The sequence below is a fragment of the Schistocerca serialis genome, chromosome 3, assembly GCF_023864345.2.
Source record: "Schistocerca serialis cubense isolate TAMUIC-IGC-003099 chromosome 3, iqSchSeri2.2, whole genome shotgun sequence".
Taxonomy (NCBI): domain Eukaryota; kingdom Metazoa; phylum Arthropoda; class Insecta; order Orthoptera; family Acrididae; genus Schistocerca; species Schistocerca serialis.
This window is the reverse complement of record NC_064640.1, coordinates 763691948-763705189: the sequence shown is the minus strand read 5'-3', so window position 1 is coordinate 763705189 and position 13242 is coordinate 763691948.

Sequence of the window (13242 nt, the reverse complement as noted above, 5' to 3'; positions counted from 1 at the left end):
AGTTTATGTGCATTCGACCAGTAAGTAGTGAGCAGGCAGTGTTAAGTAGTCTACATGCGGCTATAGTGTGTCAATTTCGTTGTTTGACAAATCGCAATGGAACAACATCTTTAAATTAAGTGTTCAAGACAATTTCCAAAATGTTTTGACGAAGAGAAAAATATGCGTCAAGTTCGTCCTGCATACCTTGACTCCCGAACAAAAACGACATATGGACGCCTGCCACGACTTGATTGAAATGCAAGACGTAGAAAACTCTTTTCTGAAAAAATTCATCGCAGATGACGATACTTGATGTTATCAATACCTGAAGGCTCAACGCTTTGACAACGTAACCGACATTCACGCCAATGTGACGCATGATTTGCACAACATCCCAAAGAAGGACTTTTCTGACAGTTTTACAGCGTTGTGTGAACCTTCTATCTTTCACTCAAGTTGACGGTAGTTATGTAGAACACTTGAAGCATTGAACCATCATCTCATCTTTTCTTTATCTTTTGTTATTAATCCAGTCTCGAAACGTTCTGTGCTGAGATGGTCCAGTGCCCAGCGAATGTAATATGTGGCTGAAACTGCTTCATTCGAGCCCAATGTCTCAGGGGTTTCGTTTTAATTTTCCACTAGCGCTTCTGAATTTCCCCAGGGGCGAACGATTTCGTAAGACATCAAAGGACAGGTCAACACAAATTGTTACCAGGTTGGGGTCAAATCCTCTTTAGACTAAAGTTTCCAAAACTGATGTTCCGCAGGAGGTGATTAAGTACTCCCCTAAAAACTGTTAACAATATGACGTTTTTTCGACATTTTGACGTACTAATTGCTTCTTTTTTAAATTTTATTGTGATTTCTGTGTCATTAGTTGTAATTTAAAATTGAAGTGATAACTGAATAAAACAAATTTTTCTCAATTTTTAAGATTTTAGTAAGCCTCAGATTAAACAAAGCGTTCCATCAAAGTATCAGTATTCTCAAAGTATTCCATCAGAGGAAAAGTTTGGAAATCCCTACTCTACCAGATAGACTGTGTTAATTATCCTAGGTAATTATACAACCTGCTATCCGTCCGTGCAATGTGAATACACGGACTGTGCCTGTGGGACGCTTATTATGTGGAGCAGGCCGCAAATTACCTCGCAGTTTAGCGTCCTCAGACACTCGACACTTGTATGAGGAACAGTACGGTGAACAGACCAGTTTTGAAGAGGGAACAGATAGTTAGTGCCCTGTGGGATGTCAAATTTAGAGGAACTTTCCGATATTGTGATGGACCGATTTCCACATTTTGTTAAGAAATCCGACAAGGGTGTCTGTATACTACAAAAGAGGTTCAAAATTTTGACCTACAACTTAATTGTAGAGTATACAACAGGTATGTCGAGACCGACGCACAAACTGAAATAAATACGGCTGGGCTTTCAGTATTTCGGTTGCAGCGTGAATTAATGTAATAAGGTCCGCCACTGATGTTACAGGAGTAGCATACAACATAATCTGAAATAACAAAGAGGTGAAAGATTTCCTGTCTGTTGTAGCTATGGACCACCTCCAGGTTACATTGGTAATGAAACGCTGAACCTCACTAATACCAGGAAGAATTCCTCTAGTCTGAGATTCTGGACAAGTTGTGACAATTCAGAAGGATCTAGTGTTTACAAAGAGCTACAAACCAATCTGTCTTCTTAGCACCTTGGGTAAAGTTCAAGAGCACTTGCTGTGCAGCAGATCACAGGGAGCTAAGTGACCTCAGCCAGAGCCATTTCGGCTTCAGAAAGGGCAGATCCAACGACGTGGCAATTAACTGTGCTCTCAGCATTGTGGACAACTGTGATAGCAAGTACGATACTGCAGTGCCTGCGTTATTCTGATGACGATATGCTGCGGTGACCACAGCCGTTACGAAACACATAAGATGAATTCGCAATTGCGAATAATGACTACTATCAGCTCTAGAATGGAATGACGACAATGAAAATTTGTGCCGGACCCGGACACGAATCAGGATTTCCCGCTTATCGCGAGCAGTCGCCTTAGCATTTGGCTATCCGTGCACAGCTCACGGCCAGACCCAAACTTCCATATGTCGTCAGCCATACGTCTACGGTCCGGCACAAATTTTTCATTGTCGTCATTCCATTCTACAGCTGATGGTAGTCATTATTCGCATTTGCAAATTCATCTGATAGTATCAAGTATATCGTAGAGATCGTGGTTGACATTGTGGGTGCAATTGATAGTCTGTGGTGACAGGCAATGTTTGTGATAGACCTTCCTAGATTATTGGGTAGGGCGCAGTGTAGCGTGGGGGGCAACATCCAGTAAAGTAAAGAGGCGAATCATTAAGGGCTGTCCACAGAGACAAATTTTCTGGGACCTTACCCTTGAGCCATTGCTAACATCTCGGAATCAGGTGTCAGAAATATTAGCCTACACTGATGAGATGCTGGCTGTGGTTGCAGAATACTCAAGAGCAAGACTGGAAAGGAAAGCATGTGGTGTGCTTGCTCAGGCTGAAATGTCGCTGATGGATTTAGTACTCAGGTGACATTCGAAGCAACTGAGTTGCCCTGGTCAACCAATTCTGCTGTTACTGCTTCTGTGCTGAGAAGACGGTACTCTCTGCCTACTTTTATATTGCAGGTTTTCCTCTCGTGACAATCTAGTTGTCAATTCCGCATTACATAAGGATATCCCCGAGGGAAATGGGACGTACAGTTTAACTTGGAATCCGAACCACTCGTCGTTTCTGGCAACATTTCACATCTTTGAGAGGGGAAGGCTAGGCTAAACCGTAAACTGAAAAATCCGTGGTCCAACTGGAATTCGATCACGCGAGCTCTAATTTGCCAGGTTCGCGCTTTCCCGCTAGACCATCTGCACCGAAGGCGTGTTTGTTGTTTGGATATAATAAATGTGTTGTATGACTTTACAGATATTGCAGCGAGCTGTTGTTCTTGCAGTGTGTTGCACTGGTTAGGGTCGCTGACTGGTGTGCTGCGGGCTGCCAGTTCAAACTATCTGTTATTTAGTATTTATCGTTTCTGGTTGGTGCTCGAAATATTTCATGTTTCTACTGTTTGAATACTTTTTAATATTAGATGTTTGCATGAATACCAGCAATCTGGAATACGTGATGCTTGTATAAATAGCTGTACTCTCCGTCGAGGAAGTTAGTTCTGTTCTGGCTATATGTTGGCGCTCGTAATAAACTTGCTTTCAGTCCTAAGTGTTATATCTCTTTAATGACCCGGCTTTCGGATATGGACTTGAGTGTGATTACACAGTGACATTATTTGGTGGAGGCACCTGGTACTTCAAAACATGTACATCCCCGTGTCTCCAACTGGGCAATGTAAAAGCCGTCACCTACCGGAATACGAACAGTTGTGGAGGACTACCATGACCTCGATTCTCTCATACTCCAGGCTGTAAGAGAAGACATACAGCATTTCATGGCAGCCAGAATTGTTGGGCCTAGTACAGAAGAGAGACCAGCCATGAACGTCAACCTCATACGTCTGAAGGTAATAGAGAACGTCGAAGAAGAGGTGTGTCAATCTTCGGCACCAATCTCCACCAGCCAAACGCGCCATGAAGCTCCGCAGAAGAATAGATATTTGAAGGAAGGAGAACAACACACCAGTCTGTTTTCACTGTGAACGCTCTGGACAAGTTGCTCGCTACAGCAGAAAAAGAAGCATAATGTTCGACGACTATTACGCTGCAAGACGTCAACCATCACAGCAAACTCATTCACGGCAGACAACTGCAAACGATTATAGCTGACCTGTGTGTCGAAGCTCATACCCTGGTCGAAGTCACTCCCCAAGATGCCGTAACCATTCACGTCGCCGTAAGGAGCTACCAGCCGCTCGCTTAGCCACCTAATTCAGGAAAAATAAGCGAGGCGACAATCTAAGAAAGTGAAGCCGCTACCGATGAAAATCCTCCATGGATGATAGTTACCAAGATGACAGGGAATCTCATCTACGTCGTCATCGGCGGACAACTAATTCAGGTATTAGTAGACTCAGAGGTTTCTTTTCCTGTAATGTCGAGTGCTTATCACGGCCAGCTAAAAGATACCGTGTTTCGTGATAAGAAAACGGTTGTGCTGAAGATAGCTTTCGAGTTTGTTGTTTATCAGAAAGTATTCGTGCTGTTATTGTCGAATGGAACTTCTTACAGGCATCACAAACAGTCATTGACGGTGGAAGATCAGAGATCCTGACTGACGAAATTATTCCAACGAGCACACATGACCAACAGTGCCCTAGTCGGTTGTTTGCCGTTGAAGTCGTTGGTATTCCGCTATCATATACGAGACGAGTGTCAGCCGTCAATTGAGATGGTCAGTTAACATTGAAGCCACAATTAATTTCTGAGAGAATGTGCACAGGGACAGCCGAACCAGTCGACGAAGGGCAGAGTAATGGCATCGACGAAGAATCATGCTCTCTTACCACTACAGACAATGCAGGGGAGGAAGCTACTTTCGAACTGCCAATAGGATCTGGCCCTACTGAGCAACAACGTCGGTGACCGATAGCAATTCTGAGTTAATTTTAGGATGTTTTTAAATCCAAAGTGGAGAAAATACACACCAAGCGGCCCACGGTAAAACGCATGTCAGCACTGAGGAACCTCCACCAATTAGTTAGCGCTCATAAAGAGTGTCGACAGCTGAAAGATGGATAATCGAGGAGGACATGGAGAAGATGTTGCGAAATAACGTCATTGAAGAAGTTTGTTGGTTCTCCCCTATGATCCTGGGGAAGAATAAGGACGGCACATGGAGTTTCTGCATCGACTACTGACGACTAAAATGTAGCGAAGAAAGATGTCTATCCATTGCTGTGCACTGATGACACTCTAGACTTTCTGCAAATAGGAAAAGTATTTCTCAATTATGGGCATGCAGACAGGTTACTGGCAAACTGAGGCTGTCGACAATGACGGGGAACAAACTACTTGCACAACTCCTGATGGCACCTATGAGCTCAAAGTTAAGCCATTTGGACCATATACTGCTCCAGCCACCTTAGAACATATGATGGACAACTGGCTTAGACACCTTAAATGCACAACGTACCTTTGCCATCTGGATGACATTGTCCTTTTCTTAAAGAGATTTTAACAACATTTAAACTTCCTAATAACTGTGTTGAAGTGTATTAGGACTACAGGTCTCTACCTGAATCCGAAAATTTGATCCCGCATCACCCGAGAAACAAAAATCTTCGGGCACCTAGTGAGTGACGATGGATTCCATGCTGGTCCGGAGAAAATATGAGCAGTCACAAATCTTCTGGCTCCTCAGCACGTTCAGAATGTAAGAAGTTTTGTCGGAATGGGCTCGTACTACTACTATTCATGAAGGACTTCTGTATCAAGGCGCATCCCTTGTAAGAACTACTGCAGGGAGAAGCCACATTTTCCTAGAATGTGGCGCAAGAAAGATATCATGTAACACGGAAACGTTATTAGCAGAGATCTCAAAACCCGCATGGCCAGTTTTCATCAAATTTGTAAACGAAACCCTAATAAACTTTCAGACAGACATATATTACATTTAATTTTTATATACACTGAAACGCCAAAGAAACTGGTATAGGCAAGCGTATGTAAATGCAGTCGCGCGTAATGGCCGCGTGGTTTGAGGCGTCATGCACGGACTGTGAGGCCCCTCCCGCCGGAGGTTCGAGTCCTCCCTCGGGCATGGAGGTGTGTGTTGTTCTTGCCATAAGTAAGTTTAAGTTAGTTTAAGCAGTGTGTAAGTCTAAGGGTCGATGACCTAAGCAGTTTCTTCCCTTAGGAATTCACACACATTTGAACATTTAAATACAGAGCTATGTAAACAGGCAGAATATGGTGCTGCGTCTGGCGCAGTTGTTAAATCGGTGATTGCTGCTACAATAGCAGGCTGTCAAGATTTAAGTGAGTTTGGACGTGGTGCTATAGTCAGCGCACTAGCTATAGGACACAGTATCTCCGAGGTGGCGATGAAGTGGGGATTTTCCTGTACGATCATTTCACGAGTGTAACGTGAATATCAGGAATCTGGTAAAACATCAAACCTCCGAGATAGCTGCGGCAGGAAAAAGATCCTGCAAGAGCGGGACCAACGACGACTGAAGAGAATCGTTCAGCGTGACAGGAGTGCAACCCCTCTACAAATTGCTGCAGATTTCAATGCTAGATCATAAACAAGTGTCAGCGTGCAAACCATTCAACGAAAAATCATCGATATGGGCTTTCGGAGCCGAAGATCCACCGTGTATCCTTGATGACTGCACGACACAAAGCTTTACGCCTCGCCTGGGCCCTTCAACACCGACATTGGTCTGTTGATGACTGGAAACATGTTGCCTGGTCGGACAAGTCTCATTTCAAATTGTATCGAGCGTATAGACGTGTACGGGTATGAAGACAACCTCATGAATCCATGGACCCTGTGTGTCAGCAGAAGACTGTTCAAGCTGGTGGAGTCTCTGTAATGGCATGATGCTTGTGCAGTTGGAGTGATACGGGACCACTGATACGTCAAGATGCGACTCTGACAGGTGACACGTTCGTAAGCTTCCTGTCTGATCACCTGCACCCATACATGTCCATTGTGCATTCCGACGGACTTGGGCAATTCCAGAAGGACAATGCGACACCCCACACTTCCATAATTGCTACAGAGTGGCTTCAGGAACACTCTTCTGAGTTTAAACACTTCCGCTGTCCACCAAACGCCCCAGACATGAACATTATTGAGCATATCTGCGATGCCTTGCAACGTGCTGTTCAGAAGAGATCTCCACACCCTCGTACTCTTACGGATTTATGGACAGCCCTGCAGAATTCATGGTGTCAATTCCCTCCAGCACTACGTCAGACATGTGGAGTCTATGCCACGTCGTGTTGCGGCTCTTCTCCGTGATCGCGGGGGCCCTACACGATATTAGGCAGGTGTAACAGTTTCTTTGGCTCTTTAGTGTATAAACTCTGCTCGATGTATTGCAAGGCTCTCGACAGTGATTCAGTTTGACATCTCTACAAAAACGTAAAGCAAGAACAAAGCCTTTTGAAGCAATTAAAGTGTTTCAGTCGAAGCACGACATCAAAACACCTCGATTCCAACGACGTTTTTTGCTGAAAAGATGAAGTTTTAATTACTATTAACTACCTAAAATGTCGATAAATATCTATCAATAACTTTCGTAATACTTTGGCTAGTCAATGTCTAATATCAGTTTCGTACTCTTCTGATAAAGTGGAATAGTTTGACATACATCGCGATAACATTCTGTTTGGTATTTATTTTGTATTTTTCTAGTTATTGGTGTTTTTCTATGTTTCTAGTCATTAAAATAAAAACAACAGCCTCTGCTGAAGAGGGGGGTGGGGCAGATGGACAGTTGTGATGACTATCTTGACACGATGGCTGGCAGAAGCTTTGACAGCTGCAGAGTTCATGTTGCCGAGATGGTGCTGTGAAGCTGGCAACACTGAGGCAGCGAGCTCTGTCAGTGCGTCGTACTCGTGTTGTTATACTGATCAATAATAAACAAATATTACTCAAAGTTTTTTTTTGTTATTTACAGAGGTAAGATCACGTTAGACATAAAATGGAACCGTGGACCTGCAACCCTGGACGACCAATGACCACGAAATGTAGTATATCCACAGGAGTTGTGTATTTGAGAATATGCCCTTTAGATGCCACTGTTTCCTCAGCAATGATAAAAAAGAATTCGACAGGCGGGAAAGAGATGCTTGATATTTTCCTGTTCTTGATGCCCACACAACGAGGAAGTAGCTAAACTAACGCGACGAAGGTCCTTTCTTAATTGCACGTGACTGAAGCTAAAATTTTTAGTCGTCTCTGTAAAATTTAATGACTGTGACATGTCAATATACTAACAACGCATCGCAAGCGGGTGATATACCGAACGTGTATTGCTACATACGCACATCGTCGGCTAGGCGCAGATACTTAACCGCTCCTTGGCCAAGGCGTCACACTTTTTCGATTGTAGAGTTCCTAGTAATACCACCGTGGATCTTTATCTCATCACGAACTGCCGCTTTCGCCAAAGAGTCTGCCATTTCGTTGTCTGAAATGTCACTATGTGCTGTACTCTAATCACAGCAACGAGGCTCACTTCCTCGTGGTCCAAACTTCCTGAGAAGTACTAGTTAGGTATGGGGCGATTTAGCCCTTCTTGATCCTGAGCGAACATTGTAGTCATTGACAGGTTTTGCCTTCTTGCAAATCGCATTTATATTGTTTCAAGCGTCATAATTCTCATGAAGCCATCACCCTTAATGCGAAGGTTGGAACTTTAATAGTGGCAACTATTTATTTACAGCTCGTACAAAATAGATACGTGTTTCAAAGTTTTACTGATCTTCAGAGTAGTCACCTGGAGGTCGAAGGATACTCTTAGCAGTGCCAGTTGTGTTGAAATTTCGAGCGGCGCGATCTGTTGCCAACTCCGAAGCGAATGCCGTGAAGTGTTTCCTTCAATTTACAAACCGAGTTGAACCTACGAGGACTTAAGTCAGGGGAGTGCAGTAGATGGTACAGCACTTAGCAGCCCCATCAGTCAAACAAATCAGTAACAGTTGGCGCTGTACGTGCTTGAACATTGTCCTGCAGAATGATGGTCAGGTCCTGTAAAAAGTGTCATACGTATGTCTCTATGCTGTTCATTTTTGGAACACAACCTGCGACCAGCTTAGAGACAGAAGTGATGACTCTTGAGTGAGGTATGCTCACAAGTCGCAATGGATAAATATTAAGGCTCACACTATACACCACATCTATAACGGAGGACTTTACTGGTTATCCAAGAGCACTTCAGCAGCTGTACGAAAAGGTAACAAAATGTACCACTGTCACGATCGTTGTAGATGTTTAAGATCTCTGCCCGGTCTTGCACAAAACATGATTAATAACGTGTCCTTTCTAGCAACACAATTATATGTGCTTAGCTCAGAGCAGGTCAATAACGGCAAAATAAGATGTCAATGATAATAGATACCAACATTTGTTGCCTCAGTATACATTTTCCTGATCTTACAAAGTACTATTCTTATAGGTGTATCATGTTAGCACGCATGTGTCTTAGCTGGCACGCTGTACTTATCAGAGATCAGTGACTGAATGACAGCAAAAGGAAAAACAGCTGTAAGATAAGATTCAATAGGCCTAAAAACAGTAATAACCTAGAGTCCAAATATTCCAAACTCTCATAAATAAATAAAAGATCACTGACAACGTCACAACTATAGTGAAATATGTTTGAGTGAAGACAAACACAAACTGCTCAAAAGACATTTTCCACCACCCTCATACCTTGCACTGTCTTTTTTTTTCTTATCTTAAACCTCTTTCTCAGTACTTCTTTGACCACAGGAAATCGTTACATACAACCTCCTGGATTCTCAGTGTAGTGTAGTAGAGCGTACTGTATCTCTAACCGTAAACGGGACACTGTAGTTTGTGTCCACTATTCAGTCTGTCACGTACCGTGAAGATGCATATCAAGCCTATCGTTTAGGGGCATGAACGAATGTCAGCATGAAAAGTTGCCTCCCGGTTCAGAGCACACCACATCGATGTCATTCGAACACTCGGCTACTCTGTTGAGCCACAAAACAACGAACAACTGTCGCGCTGTGTTCGACCGCGGTGGACAACACCAGTTGACATCCTCTACGTAAAAATTATGTCTCCCTGTTCCTCGAGGAGAATGCAACACAACTGCTTGATACCTAGGGGGGGGGGGGGGGAGGGAGAGGGCGTTGTGTCGACACAGACAGTACGCAACTGTGGAAACACGACCAGTTTGGCCTCTAGGCATCCATTGCGAATGATAATACATCCCCCCATGGCACGGAGCTACACCGAGAAGATAGCCAAGGGAACATCTGGAATCAAACCTGGATTAACGGCGTCTGGCTTTCTTCACCGACGACTGCAGGATTTGTCTGACTCCTCGTATAAAGGTATGGAGTCGACCAGCTATCACTGTATCACTGCACGTCTCAGATGTACAGTACCACGTGTTAAGATGGGAAGTGGGTCAGTGGGTCAGTACTGTTTCGTGCTGCCATCATATACTTATGTCGGGCGCCTCTCATCGCTATCGAGGATAATTTGCGAGATGTGGAGGACAGGGTCTTTCAACCTATTCTCGACCCCTACAGTCAACATTTCGGCGATAGGTTCGTCCTTCAAGACGATAATACACCGGCAATAATACAGCAAGCAATGGTCAACTGGATGGAATGGCCTCCAGTATCAGCTGACATGAACACATTTCACTGTGCTTGGGACCAGTTGTAGTGTGTCGTCACAGAACTGTCCTCAAACAATGAGTGGCCTCAGGAGGACCACTGTCAACGAGTGAGTCCGGCTTGTGCAGCAACGTCTCTACCACAGTATGGAAACCACGGCAAGGTGGATCGAAGCATCTCAAAATGCACGGAATGGAGCAACAACACTTTGAATCTTACCAGATAGCAAATTTGATTTCCCAGATGTACAAAGATGAGTACTTCCGAATAAACTATCTTTGTTTGATTTTTGTTACTCTTGTGGTCTTCAGTCTAAAGACTAGTTTGATGCAGCTCACTAGACTAATCTATTCTGCACAAGCCTGTTCATCTGTGCATAACTACTACAACCTACATCAGTTTGAACTTGATAACTATATTCGATCCTTTGTCTCCTTCTGCAAATTTTACCTCCCCCCCATCCCTCCCTCATCCTACCATTACCGAACTGACTATTCCCGACGCTTTGGGATGTGTTCTATCAATCTATCCCCTTTTTCTGTTACGTTGTACCATAACATTTTTTCTCCCCAATTCGATTCAGTACCTCCTCATTAGTTGTTCGATCTAAATACCTAATCTTCAGCATTCATCTGTAGCAAACACAATTCAAAAATTCCTATTCTCTCTTTGCCTACGCTGTTAGTCGCCCATGTTCCACGTCCGTACAACACTACACTCCAGACAAATACCTTCAGAAAAGATTTCCTAAAATTTAGATTTGTGGTCAATGTTAACAAATTTCTCTTTTTTCTTACTATTTCCAATCTCCCTAGTTCGGCCAACATCTGTCACTTTGCTGCCTAAATGATAAAACTCATCGACTGCTTTTACTGTCTCATTTCCTAATCTAATATCCTCAGCATCGCCAGATTTAATTCCTATACATTCCACTACCATTGTTTTATTTTTTTATGTTCCTCTTATAACCTCATTTAACACTCTATTCATTCCGTTCAACTGCTCTTTCGCGTCCTATAAAAGGATAAAATTGCAATGTCACCCGCAAACCTCAAAGTGGCTATTTCTTTTCCCTAAACTTTAATTGTCTTTCCAAATTTCGCCTTGGTCTCCTTTACTGCTTGCTTTATGTACAAATTGAATAACATCAGGGAAGGACTACAACTCTTCCTTTACTCCCTTCTCAATCACTGCTTGTCTTTCATGACTTCCAGTTCTATAACTGCATTCTTTCTACTGTACAAGTTGTAGGCAACCTCTCCGTCCCTGTATTTTATCCCTGGTAGCTCCATAATTTCAGAGTATGTATTATAGTCAAAAATTTCAAAAGCTTTTTCTAAATCTACAAATGTTGACTGCCTTTCTTCAACCTATCTTCTGTGATAAGTCGCAGGATTAGTATTGCCTCACATGTTCCAACATTTCTCTGGAACCCAAACCGATCTTCCCGACGCCAGCTTCCGCCAGTCTTTCCAGTCCTCTGCAAATATTTCGTATCGTAAATTACCAACTATTACTTATGCCTCTATAATAATTACACCTACAAGCACTTGCCTTCACGCTTATTGCGAAGATTAAATTTCGCCTGAAGTCTGTGGGTATTTGGCCTGTCTCATATATCTTTCACGCCAGCTGGGATAATTTTGTCGTAGTTGGGGCTCCCAAGGTTTTCAATGATTCAAGGGAATGTCGTCTACTTCAATGGCCTTGTTTCGTCTTATGTCTTTCAGTGATTCGGCAAATTCTTCTCACAATATCATATCTCCTATCTCATATTTAGCATTTTATGTCAACCTCATTTTTTAGGTGTACATATAGCCTTCTGTTTGCTTCATTTGTTGCATTTTTAAAGTTTCTTCTTACATCAAATGAATTCAGTATCTCATGTGTCATCCAAGAAATTGTACTGGGCCTGGTCTTTTTGTCTATTTTATTCAATCGTGCCTTCACGTTTTCATTTCTTAAAACTACCTACTAGTCTTCAGTTGTATTCATTTCCCCTGTTTCAGACAATCGTTGCCTAATGCTCCCTTTGAAACTCTGAACAAACGCTGTTTCTTTCAACTTATCCAGGTCCCAGCTCATTAATTTCCTAACTTTGTGCAATTCAGCTGTTTTAAACTGCAGTCCATAAGCAATAAATTTTGGTCACAATCCACATCTGCCCTGGAAGTATTTCGCAATGTACAATCTCATTTCGAAATCTTAGTCTCATCATTATATAAACAATGTGAAACCTTCCCGTGTCTTAAGGTGTTTCCGACGATGAAATTATGCTCTGTGAAAAATTTTACTTGGTAGACACCTCTTTCATTCCTTTCCCCAACTTGTCATACTACATTTCCTTCTCTTTCTTCTCCTAATATCATATTACAGTCTCTCATCACAACGTTTCGTCTCCTTTCACTATCAGAATAATTTGTTTTATCTCATCATGCATTCTGTCAACCTCTTCATCATTTATCGAGCTAATTGACATATAAACTTGCACTGTGGAGAGTATTGACTTCGTGTCCTCCTCGACTACGATAACACTTTCACTACGCTTTTTATAGTAGCTTTTGACCGGAATTCATTCTGTTCTTATTCATTATCCTGCGTTACCCCTATCTGATTGTGCATTTATAATCATTTTACTCAGCAGAAGCTGAACTTAGTGGTCCAGTAGAAAAGCGCGTGCCTGGAAACCCAGAGGTAGCGAGATCAAATCCCGGTCGGACGACGGAAATTTTCAGTCCACCTTTAAATTATCCTTCTTCTCTCAACGGTGTGAGCAGCCGCTAAAACTTACACGTGGTTTGGATTCCACGTTAATTTGCAGGTCCAATTACCTCGGCTGGATAACTGGGGTAGATTAGGGAGACGCAAGTCGCCGAAGTGGTGTCCAATTGAAAGACTTGCAAACGGCAACTGAGCCATACGAAATTACCTCATCAGAAATGCTGTTCC